The following is a 13,862-nucleotide window of genomic DNA, read 5'->3' on the forward strand; positions in this document are numbered from 1 at the left end:
TAACAAATTATATCTTACTAAAAAGGAGAGAGAAAAATATTAGAGAATACAATAATCCTCTAAAAAAGAAAGGGAATAAAAACGGCACACATATGAGGTGAATACAACAATTTATTAAACTCATATAGCATTTACAAAAGAAGTTTGCCCAAACATGCCCTGCCATCTCAAAAATAAAGCAGAAACATGCAACCACACCAGTATATACAAAATAAAACCAGAACTACATCTCATATCAATATAATACAAGCCTGTATCATTAAATCACACAATTAGTACCAGTTCCTGAATCGGATAGCTATAAAATCCAAAACAGGTAGAGCTCTAATATATCACTTATACATGCAAGTTGGCACTTGTGTGTGTTTTATCATGGAGAAGAGTCGACTATACTTCATGATATTCTATGTGTGAACTACTCTCATTTTTTACTACCTGTTATCATTGGTTTGTAACAGTGTGAGCAACTCTGCATTAAGTTAACAAAGCTGATATACTGCTGTGCTCCAAATGGTACATCTGTGGTAAGATTGCACAGTTTGTGATTTGCAGGTCTAGAGGTGTTATCCTGCTGATTGGATGCACCTGTGGAGAGACCAGATGCACTGAGCTCAGCGTGGTGAATGCTGTAACCTTCCTTCTGTATGGCAATTTTGGAACAGAATGGACTGCATGACATAGGACGAATGGTACATCTACGGTAAGACCTATGCTATACCCTATGCATGCACTAAAATACAATCTTTGATGTGGATTATTGCTCTTATATCACGTTATTGGTACATCTTGGTAAGAAAGCATACAAAGTACTAAGTGTGAGGCGTGGCTCACTACCTGTGTGAATATAAAGTGGAGTGGAACTGATAGCTTGCTATATAAAGTTTGGTACATCTGTGGTAAGATCACCTGTATACTTTGTGTATGCTCACTATGCAATTTGCTGCCTAAGGTACATCTCTTGCTAAGAACGGGTATATAATATGCATTACGAAGATTTCTGCATTTGCAAAAGAAATATCCAGTGTGAGGCGTTGTTTATTATCTGTGTGAACACATGGTGTAGCAGAATGGCCTGCTTGGTACATCTATGGTAAGATCAGATGTGTATCCCACACACGCCTAAAAGTTGCAATCATTTGCTTAAAAGTATATCTTTTGATTCAAACGGATACTTTGTATTCAGTATGAAGATTGCTTTGTCTTGCTAACAGCACAGCCTGTCCAATCAGGTGATTTTTGGAGGCTGACCCCTCCCATTTCTACATTCATCATAGGGAGGAGGTGAATTAACTTTTGTTAGCATTGCATGAACTTTATATTTGCTTGCTTGCCCATGTATATGTATATGTTTCTTGTCTTGTTCCAAACTGTATACATTTACTCTGTGATCACAGGTTATTATAAATTGGATTCATAAGAGGATTATTTCATCTGTATTGTATCCTGCCGTTTGTTTAAGCAAGGCTATGTATGCCTGTAATGCTAGATACAATTCATTTGATGTTTTATTACCTGTACTTTGCTATATGCGACTTATATAGAATATATATATATATATATATGGAAAAAATGGTTGGGGAAAGGGAAAGGGGATAAATTCGAATGGCGCCACACTCTGGAATAAAGCTCAATATGTAATTAAAAATACGGCTGATAATGGGAAATCAAGGTGATTAGATATGATATATTGTTATAGTGATGGTGCAAAATGTATAGAAACCAAACACAAGGAATTGATATGATATAGAATAAATGATTGTATGTCACTTATCTGTATATGTCAGAAAAATACCTTCCTCAGAACAAGTTGTGATGAAGATAATATATATAAAGATGTTTCGATTCAATGAAACATTAATAGTATATGTGTACTAGTAATAATTATAATACTGTTGTTACTGGTAATGCCACAGGATTACTAAAGTAAAATAAAGATAGTGTGTCATATGATTACACACAAAACAGACCCATGTATAGCTAATAGAGTGAATATACAATCACATTTCCGTTATATTAATAATGCTCAGGGTCTCAAAATGTAAGAAACAATATTAGTAGTACAAAAATTCATAAATTGGGGTCACAGTAGAAAATGTTACTAAAAAATGAAATATTAATTACAAATTAAGAATAAAAAATAAATAAAGAGTAAAAAAGGATCACCTAATATCGTAATAACGTAATATTGGATACACAGTGAAAATAATGTGTGTTGAACGTCCTAATTGACAAAATGAAACTACTATGAGTGAGTATTATTATAGTCCATATCAAATGTGCAGTACTTCAACTTGATAATGCTTCAATCCACAACGTTCCCGTTGGGAGCTTACTTACACTCCTTCACCTCAATCTCATGAGGTAAGTGCCGTGTAGTGTACAGATAAGTCTCCTTCCCGGTATCGGCTGTAGGTATGAGATGTGTTGTCTTTTCAATACTGTTCTCTCCTCTCACCGCTCTTTCCCCACAGTGCATGCAATCATATAAGAAAAAGGACATACGATAGTGCAACACTGTTTCAAAATGACACACTATTTATTAATGTCTAACGATGTATGCTTACATCAAGAACCCTCAATATTATGAGGTAAATTAAAACTTTAAAACTTTAAAATCCTTTTGCTAGATTGCGGGGGCACGGTGCTGGTCACATATGCACACAGTGCAAACTTAGCATAAGGTAAGACACAATCCTGACGCGTCCTGATTTCAAATACCTCTGAGGAAGAAGGGCTGAATTGCTTGTGTCCCTTCGAAACGCGTCAGGATTGTGTCTTACCTTATGCTAAGTTTGCACTGTGTGCATATGTGACCAGCACCGTGCCCCCGCAATCTAGCAAAAGGATTTTAAAGTTTTAAAGTTTTAATTTACCTCATAATATTGAGGGTTCTTGATGTAAGCATACATCGTTAGACATTAATAAATAGTGTGTCATTTTGAAACAGTGTTGCACTATCGTATGTCCTTTTTCTTATATGATTGCATGCACTGTGGGGAAAGAGCGGTGAGAGGAGAGAACAGTATTGAAAAGACAACACATCTCATACCTACAGCCGATACCGGGAAGGAGACTTATCTGTACACTACGCGGCACTTACCTCATGAGATTGAGGTGAAGGAGTGTAAGTAAGCTCCCAACGGGAACGTTGTGGATTGAAGCATTATCAAGTTGAAGTACTGCACATTTGATATGGACTATAATAATACTCACTCATAGTAGTTTCATTTTGTCAATTAGGACGTTCAACACACATTATTTTCACTGTGTATCCAATATTACGTTATTACGATATTAGGTGATCCTTTTTTACTCTTTATTTATTTTTTATTCTTAATTTGTAATTAATATTTCATTTTTTAGTAACATTTTCTACTGTGACCCCAATTTATGAATTTTTGTACTACTAATATTGTTTCTTACATTTTGAGACCCTGAGCATTATTAATATAACGGAAATGTGATTGTATATTCACTCTATTAGCTATACATGGGTCTGTTTTGTGTGTAATCATATGACACACTATCTTTATTTTACTTTAGTAATCCTGTGGCATTACCAGTAACAACAGTATTATAATTATTACTAGTACACATATACTATTAATGTTTCATTGAATCGAAACATCTTTATATATATTATCTTCATCACAACTTGTTCTGAGGAAGGTATTTTTCTGACATATACAGATAAGTGACATACAATCATTTATTCTATATCATATCAATTCCTTGTGTTTGGTTTCTATACATTTTGCACCATCACTATAACAATATATCATATCTAATCACCTTGATTTCCCATTATCAGCCGTATTTTTAATTACATATTGAGCTTTATTCCAGAGTGTGGCGCCATTCGAATTTATCCCCTTTCCCTTTCCCCAACCATTTTTTCCATATTATATCTAACAGGTGAAGAGTACTTGGGGGCACAATTCACACTGGCTAGACATTCGTAGGCAGCCAGAAACACACTCTAGGTTAGAAGTATTGATAGGGCGGTTCTCCAGCGCCAAACCTACACCCATCTTTTTTCATATATATATATATATATATCACATATTTATGCAGCTCTGTGGTGTTACTTTACCTCTGCATGTATAAGTGATATATTAGAGCTCTACCCGTTTTGGATTTTATAGCTATCCGATTCAGAAACTGGTACCAATTGTGTGATTTAATGATACAGGCTTCTGTTATATTGATATGAGATGTAGTTCTGGTTTTATTTTGTATATAGTGGTGTGGTTGCATGTTTCTGCTTTATTTTTGAGATGGCAGGGCATGTTTGGGCAAACTTCTTTTGTAAATGCTATACGAGTTTAATAAATTGTTGAATTCACCTCATGGGCGCGATCCGATATAGGTCGTAGTTTTCGGCGCGAGGGAACCCGCGCCGCCCGTAATTTGACCTCGCAACTCAACCTATCCAACATACTGCGCCGTCAGATGCTAAACTGGCGTAAGTAGGAAAAACCTGTGATCAACTAAAATGTGCGCAAATAGACATTTTAGTCGTTGCAAGTACTTACGCCAGTATTTTGTTCACGTAAAGTCTCAATAAAGTGAAGTTTTATGCAAATGAGCCTACGAATCGTAAAAAAACAACGGCCAATTCTAAAAGATGCGACACGTAATTACGCCATTCAAAATTCATACATAAACCCATGCGCAGCGGCCATTTTCTTTAGTGTGTTTGGTTGGTTCTTGGAGCTACAGCACACTACAGTGAGTAGAGATTAGTGGTAAGAGTAGTGAGAGAGGAGCATTTCATTAAGTTAGTTAGGTCGGATTGTTGGATTGGTAAGCCTGTACATTTACTTACACTTTTTTTACATATTGCACACATTTTGCATACACACATATACAAAATACACAACACTTTTTTTTTCTAACACCATTTTTTTATCTTTTACAGTGTGATAGGCTGAGTGTTTGGTTGTGATTGTGTGTGATTGAAGTGGGAGTGAGTGTGAGTGTGTGTAGTTTGAGGATGACAGGGAGAGCTAGGGCGGGGGGAGGAGGGAAGGGGAGTTGCAGGGAGAGGATTATGGACAGGAGGAGCAGCAGGGTCCCCGTCAGGGAGTGAGTGGAGTGGGGAGAGGGAGAGCTAGAAGGGAGGATGGGAGTGGGGCTGCCCCAAGGCCAGGCACACTCAGAAGAGGGATAGAGGGTGCACATGGGGATAGAAGGGGGGAGGAGGGAGAGGATAGGGAGGAACCCACACCAGGGACATCCCAGGGAGGGAGCCAGGCGGCCCAGGACGAGGAGCGCATGAGGTGCCCCAACTTCTCTTTTGCAGAAAACCTCGCGCTAGTCCAGGCCGTCCTGGAGAACCACACTGCCCTCTTTGGCCAAGAGAAGGGCAAAGGAGTTGCCCGAAGGCGTAAAGATGCATGGCTGAGGGTTAAGGAGGCAGTCAACGGCGTGGCCCAGCAGAGGAGGAATGTGGATGGGCTCAAGAAAAGGTGGAATGACTGCAAGAGGCGGGTCAAGGAGAAAATAGGCCAAGAAGCCATGCACCAGAGGGGAACAGGCGGTGGTCCTCACCAGGAGGCGGAATATAATGAGTGGCAGGAGCTCATTCGCAGGTCCCTGAGCGTCACAGCAGTCCGTGGACTTCCAGGGGCTCGTGACTCAGGGACTGCAACATCAGCACAGCATGCTGATGAGTAACATCCCACATACCAGTATTATATGTATTTGAGATATAATATCCTTTAAAGGGATAGGAAAGTCAAACTTAAACTTGGCTGATTCAGATAGAACATGTATTTTTAAGACACTTTTAAATTCACTTCTATTTTCAAATGTGCTTTGTTCTCTTAGTATCTGCTGTTGAAAAAGAATATGCACATATCATACACCAGTGGGAGCTGCTGCTAATTGGTGCCTGCACATATTTGTCTCTTGTGATTGGCTAACTAGATGTGTTCAGATTCCTGCCAGTAGTGCAATGCTGTTCCTTCAGCAATGGATAACAAGAGAATGAAGCAAATTTGATAATCAAAATGAATTGGAAAGTTGTTTAATATTATATGTTCTATCTGAATCATAAAAGAACATCTTTGGGTTTACTATCCCTTTAATGTCACACATTCATGTACACAATGAGGAGCATGGTATTTGGCCTACTAACAAAAACATCTACAATTAGATTTCACATTAAAGGGACATTAAACCAAAGCTTTTTATGTCATTATTCAGATAGAGAATACAGTTTTAAACAACATCCCAATTTACTTCTATTATGTAATTTGCTTCATTATTTTGTTATTCTTTGTTTATTAAATATCGATGCACATGGGTGAGCCAATCACATGAGGCATTGATGTGCAGCCACCAATCAGCAGCTTCTGAGCCTATCTAGATATGCTTTTCAGCTAAGAATATCAAGAGAATGAAGCAAATTAGGTAATGGAAGTAAATTACAAAGTTGTTTAAAATTGCATGCTCTAGCTGAATCATGAAAGAATACAAATGGGTTTAATGTCCATTTAATGCTACTTAACACATTGAAGTTCATGATATGAGGTGGAATAGTGAAATACTAACATGTCTCGGAGTAACACAGGCCACAAGCCACATGTAGAGTTTTCAGTAAATGGACAATATAGCCATCACAATACTTTTAGCTCAAGAAAGCATGTTATGTGCCTACATCAGGCTAAAGGAAATTGTGTGACCATAGTGTCACTTAAAGAACACATTTTTTCCATCACTGAACTATTGTATGAAACACATACATGTATACTTTGCATATTAAAATCCCTCATATCACAAATCACAATGTGCACATGCATGTTATAGAGTTTGATATGAGAATGAGTATAGGCCCTAGCATGCATCAATGTACATTGTATGCCCACATGGATATATATATGATTGTACTAATACCTCTCATCATTTGACTCCTCCACAGAACCTCCTGTCACCAGGGTGCAAACGGCCATGCATCCACCGCAACCATCAGGCCAGAGGATGGCTCCAGCACAACCACCAGGCCAGAGAATCCCTCAACAGTATGCTCCCAGGCATGAGGTGGGTTGGATTGCCTCTGTTGAGGACCCATATGTCATGCCACCAAGATTTGAAGAGGAGCCCTGGCCGGAGGACTATTCCTTTGGTTATGAGGGGCAGCCAAGGCATCCCCAAAGGGTAGATGTCTTTACCCCCCCCCTCCCAATATCAGGCCAGTCAGGACTTTTACCACCAGGACATACAAACTGGTCAGGCTGAGTGGTCGCACACCAGTCGTCAATGGGACTACCAGTCCACCCGGAGAGCTCCACCATCCGCTTCCCTTGGAAGAGCTCCAGCATATGAAGAGGAGCATATAGCTGTGGTAGTTCCTCCTGAGGCACCAGCCAACATTGTTCCTCCTGAGGCAACAGCCAGCATTGTTCCTCCTGAAGCAACAGCCAGCATTGTTCCTCCTGAAGCAACAGCCAGCATTGTTCCTCCTGAAGCAACAGCCAGCATTGTTCCTCCTGAAGCAACAGCCAGCATTGTTCCTCCTGAAGCAACAGCCAGCATTGTTCCTCCTGAAGCAACAGCCAGCATTGTCCCTACTGAAGCAACAGCCAGCATTGTTCCTCCTGAAGCAACAGCCAGCATTGTTCCTCCTGAAGCAACAGCCAGCATTGTTCCTCCTGAAGCAACAGCCAGCATTGTTCCTCCTGAAGGAACAGCCAGCATTGTTCCTCCTGAAGCAACAGCTGACATTGTTCCAGATGCAACAGCAGCTAGAGGTGAACCTGCGCCTAGAATCCCTGCTGGTGAACAGCCTTTAGATCCTCTGACTTCTGCCCTGGGCGACGAATACATTGCCCTCCAGAGGAGGCAAACATCAACCTGCGAGAGGCTCACATCAACCTGCGAGAGAATGCAGAGAGACGAACGCAGGTTTTACAGGAGCCAACAGACTTTACTACAGCGTTCCATTGAGCTGCAACGGGACATGGCAGCATCTTTAAGTGGTATCGTCCAGAACCAATCTCAGATGCTGAGAGTTATTTCGGACATGCAGAGTGACAACAGATGGCGGGAACAAAACCAACTGTTGGGTGTGTTGGTGGAGCATTTCACACACCAGCAGGACATTGCCTCCAGCCTCTCATCTGTGGCCAGCACTCCTGCAGAATCCTCTGAATCCACACAACCCAGGAGAGGCAGGAAAGCCACTCCAGGCACCTCAGCCCCCTCATCTAAGAAGCCTAAAAAAAAAAAAATATTGTTATATTTCATCCTAAATCTTGTCCTCTGTTATTTACCATATAATTGTCATTCACATCCATGTGAGGGGTGTTTTAGTACACTAATATTTTTGAAAAATATAATAAGGCCTGTGTGGAAATGGCCCAAAAAGGGTAATATCATCATGTTTATGACATATTCATGTTCTCTAAACCACATCACATAGTTGTGTATGAAGGGTACATATAGTGATATTCACTTTTAAGATGTAAATCAAGGTTTCTCACATCCAATAGAAATTGACCCATGTGCAGGGATAGGCACGAGCCAAGGGTGTGGCGGACATTTTCTAAGGTAAAGACTTTTAGTGAAGGACACCTTGCCTATCCCTGCACATAGATATATATATATATATCTAAATAATAATGTTTTTACAAAAGGTGTGAACATAAGGTATAAACATCCATTTTCATTCCTCGAAATGATAGTCAATAAATCATAGTGACCAAAACATGAATTGAACTAATGATATATTTTCAGTAATTAGGGTGGTTAAGGGAATGGGGGTGGGATGTAGTAGTTTCACTTACATGCAGTGGAAATCTGCAGTATGTAATTCGATGACCAGCTGCAGCAGGGGCAGCACCATCACCATGGACCTCAGCAGCAACTATAGAATCAGCATGTGTAGACAGAACAACAGGGGATTGTAGGGCTTCCAGCACCCCTTGTGCCCCATGATTGACTCCTTGTGCCCCATGATTGACTCCTTGTGCCCCATGATGACCCCTTGTGCCCCATGATTGACCCCTTGTGCCCCATGATTGACCCCTTGTGCCCCATGATTGACCCCTTGTGCCCCATGATGACCCCTTTGTGATTGGTTTGACAAACTTGCAGGGGCAGGAATAATAAATGCTTTGAAGAGGTTAACTATTTGTGATCAAGCTGCTGATATGTATGTTGTTAAGCATGCACTTGTTAGGCCTTCAGAGAGTTACGTTGGTTTCTAAGTCAGTGCAAGGGTTGCTGCGCCTTCAATTTGTGGCGAGATGAGAATGGAGTAGATTTTCTGAAATCTGCGCGCATAAGTCCTTACGCCGTATATTGGATACCAAACTGCGCGTGTTTTGTATGTCAGTCTATGGGCCAAAAAACGACGGGTGAAGGCAGAAATATACGCGCGTAACTTCTAAGTTACGCCGTATATAGGATACCAAACCCGCGCAAATATTGGCGTCGCCGGCTTTTGCGGGCGACGATTTATATCGGATCGAGGCCCATATGTGTGCCGTTTTTATTCCCTTTCTTTTTTAGAGGATTATTGTATTCTCTAATATTTTTCTCTCTCCTTTTTAGTAAGATATAATTTGTTAAGAGGGAGGCACTGTGAGGTTTATAAGTGGTATATACTACTCTCTCATTTCTTCTATAATAATTTTGTCTCTTTAATCTACTATTATTGTTCTCGCACTGATACATTGTATTTCTGCTATTCACACTTAACAAGTGTTCTTATTCTACTTTCGTTTTTACACTGATACACTGTATCACTATATTTATTGACTTTCCAAAATCCACTCTATGTTACTGTTGCTCTATTAGATGCCCTCCGAGTGGATGTACTAGTCTAACAGATATCACAAGATAATTTTAAATTGTGCTTTAGGCTTTTTAAATTGTATTTTGCGCTCAAAGGGACATGCGCAGATGTTTTCCTAATTTATGTATCTAATTTGTGTTTGATAACCTGATAATATATATATATATATATACATTATTTCTATCCAAACTCATAGTTTATTGTATCAAATATATATTTTTTTAAAAACGTATAGTTCTGAGTGATTCATTCATTTCTTAATGAACTAGTGGCTAATCCATTAACTACTCATTATCACATTTAAACAACATCATAAGTACTATAGCCTCCCTGTTTGGCACTCCTTCTAAATTCTTTCTATCTCCATATTGTATTTAATGTGTATATAACCAGCGGTTACAGAATATTAGTGCTGCACCATATTGTATATAATGTGTATATAATCAGCGGTAACAGAATATTAGTGCTGCACCATACTGTATATAATGTGTATATAACCAACGGTAACAGAATATTAGTGCTGCACCGTATTGTATATAATGTGCATATAACCAGCGGTAACAGAATATTAGTGCTGCACCATACTGTATAAAATGTGTATATAACCAGCGGTAACAGAATATTAGTGCTGCACCACATTGTATATAATGTGTATATAACCAGCGGTAACAGAATATTAGTGCTGCACCATACTGTATATAATGTGTATATAACCAGCGGTAACAGAATATTTGTGCTGCACCATAGTGTATATAATGTGTATATAACCAGCGGTAACAGAATATTAGTGCTACACCATATTGTATATAATGTATATATAACCAGCGGTAACAGAATATTAGTGCTGCACCATAATGTATATAATGTGTATATAACTAGCGGTAACAGAATATTAGTGCTGTACCATATTGTATATAATGTGTATATAACCAGCGGTAACAGAATATTAGTGCTGCACCATATTGTATATAATGTGTATATAACCAGCGGTAACAGAATATTAGTGCTGCACCATACTGTATTTAATGTGTATATAACCAGCGGTAACAGAATATTAGTGCTGCACCATACTGTATTTAATGTGTATATAACCAGCGGTAACAGAATATTAGTGCTGCACCTTAGTGTATATAATGTGTATATAACCAACGGTAACAGAATATTAGTGCTGCACTATATTGTATATAATGTGTATATAACTAGCGGTAACAGAATATTAGTGCTGCACTATATTGTATATAATGTGTATATAACCAGCTGTAACAGAATATTAGTGCAGCACCATATTGTATATAATGTGTATATAACCAGCAGTAACAGAATATTAGTGCTGCACCATATTGTATATAATGTGTATATAACCAGCGGTAACAGAATATTAGTGCTGCACCATATTGTATATTATGTGTATATAACCAGCGGTAACAGAATATTAGTGCTGCACCATATTGTATATTATGTGTATATAACCAGCGGTAACAGAATATTAGTGCTGCACCATATTGTATATTATGTGTATATAACCAGCGGTAACAGAATATTAGTGCTGCACCATACTGTATTTAATGTGTATATAACCAGCGGTAACAGAATATTAGTGCTGCACCATATTGTATATAATGTGTATATAACCAGCGGTAACAGAATATTAGTGCTGCACCATATTGTATATAATGTGTATATAACCAGCGGTAACAGAATATTAGTGCTGCCCCATATTGTATATAATGTGTATATAACCAGCGGTAACAGAATATTAGTGCTGCACCATAGTGTATATAATGTGTATATAACCAGCGGTAATAGAATATTAGTGCTGCACCATATTGTATATAATGTGTATATAACCAGCGGTAACAGAATATTAGTGCTGCACCATATTGTATATAATGTATATATAACCAGCGGTAACAGAATATTAGTGCTGCACCACATTGTATATAATGTGTATATAACCAGCGGTAACAGAATATTAGTGCTGCACCACATTGTATATAATGTGTATATAACCAGCGGTAACAGAATATTAGTGCTGCACCATATTGTATATAATGTATATATAACCAGCGGTAACAGAATATTAGTGCTGCACCACATTGTATATAATGTGTATATAACCAGCGGTAACAGAATATTAGTGCTGCACCATATTGTATATAATGTGTATATAACCAGCGGTAACAGAATATTAGTGCTGCACCATACTGTATATAATGTGTATATAACCAGCGGTAACAGAATATTAGTGCTGCACCATATTGTATATAATGTGTATATAACCAGCGGTAACAGAATATTAGTGCTGCACCATATTGTATATAATGTGTATATAACCAGCGGTAACAGAATATTAGTGCTGCACCATATTGTATATAATGTGTATATAACCAGCGGTAACAGAATATTAGTGCTGCACCATATTGTATATAATGTGTATATAACCAGCGGTAACAGAATATTATTGCTGCACCACATTGTATATAATGTGTATATAACCAGCAGTAACAGAATATTAGTGCTGCACCATATTGTATATAATGTGTATATAACCAGCGGTAACAGAATATTAGTGCTGCACCATATTGTATATAATGTGTATATAACCAGCGGTAACAGAATATTAGTGCTGCACCATACTGTATATAATGTGTATATAACCAGCGGTAACAGAATATTAGTGCTGCACCGTATTGTATATAATGTGTATATAACCAGCGGTAACAGAATATTAGTGCTGCACCATACTGTATTTAATGTGTATATAACCAGCGGTAACAGAATATTAGTGCTGCACCGTATTGTATATAATGTGTATATAACCAGCGGTAACAAAATATTAGTGCTGCACCATACTGTATTTAATGTGTATATAACCAGCGGTAACAGAATATTAGTGCTGCACCGTATTGTATATAATGTGTATATAACCAGCGGTAACAGAATATTAGTGCTGCACCATACTGTATTTAATGTGTATATAACCAGCGGTAACAGAATATTAGTGCTGCACCATATTGCATATAATGTGTATATAACCAGCGGTAACAGAATATTAGTGCTACACCATATTGTATATAATGTGTATATAACCAGCGGTAACAGAATATTAGTGCTGCACCATATTGTATATAATGTGTATATAACCAGCGGTAACAGAATATTAGTGCTGCACCATATTGTATATAATGTGTATATAACCAGCGGTAACAGAATATTAGTGCTGCACCATAGTGTATATAATGTGTATATAACCAGCGGTAACAGAATATTAGTGCTGCACCATATTGTATATAATGTGTATATAACCAGCGGTAACAGAATATTAGCGCTGCACCATATTGTATATAATGTATATATAACCAGCGGTAACAGAATATTAGTGCTGCACCACATTGTATATAATGTGTATATAACCAGCGGTAACAGAATATTAGTGCTGCACCACATTGTATATAATGTGTATATAACCAGCGGTAACAGAATATTAGTGCTGCACCACATTGTATATAATGTGTATATAACCAGCGGTAACAGAATATTAGTGCTGCACCATAGTGTATATAATGTGTATATAACCAGCGGTAACAGAATATTAGTGCTGCACCACATTGTATATAATGTGTATATAACCAGCGGTAACAGAATATTAGTGCTGCGCCACACTGTATATAATGTGTATATAACCAGCGGTAACAGAATATTAGTGCTGCGCCACATTGTATATAATGTGTATATAACCAGCGGTAACAGAATATTAGTGCTGCGCCACATTGTATATAATGTGTATATAACCAGCGGTAACAGAATATTAGTGCTATATCATATTGTATATAATGTGTATATAACCAGCGGTAACAGAATATTAGTGCTGCACCATAGTGTATATAATGTGTATATAATCAACGGTAACAGAATATTAGATGACTCAGTGCTGCACACAGTGAAGTCCCCCGCTCGTATTCGCATTGCACGGATGCTTTACGCTAAAAAGAGCACGCTTCCATAGGCTCCAATGGGAACCTCGTTCTCATGCCGTGAGACACAGCATGAGAACCAAGTG

General features: G+C 38.3%; 1 protein-coding gene across 1 annotated transcript in view; it reads right to left on the reverse strand.

Annotated features, from left to right (window-relative positions):
- The window catches only part of LOC128666684 (gastrula zinc finger protein XlCGF8.2DB-like), a 75,147-nt gene that overhangs the window by 25,684 nt on the left and 35,601 nt on the right, over positions 1-13,862 (reverse strand). The window lies entirely within an intron of this gene.

This window comes from Bombina bombina, chromosome 7 (assembly GCF_027579735.1).
Source record: "Bombina bombina isolate aBomBom1 chromosome 7, aBomBom1.pri, whole genome shotgun sequence".
NCBI classification, from domain to species: domain Eukaryota; kingdom Metazoa; phylum Chordata; class Amphibia; order Anura; family Bombinatoridae; genus Bombina; species Bombina bombina.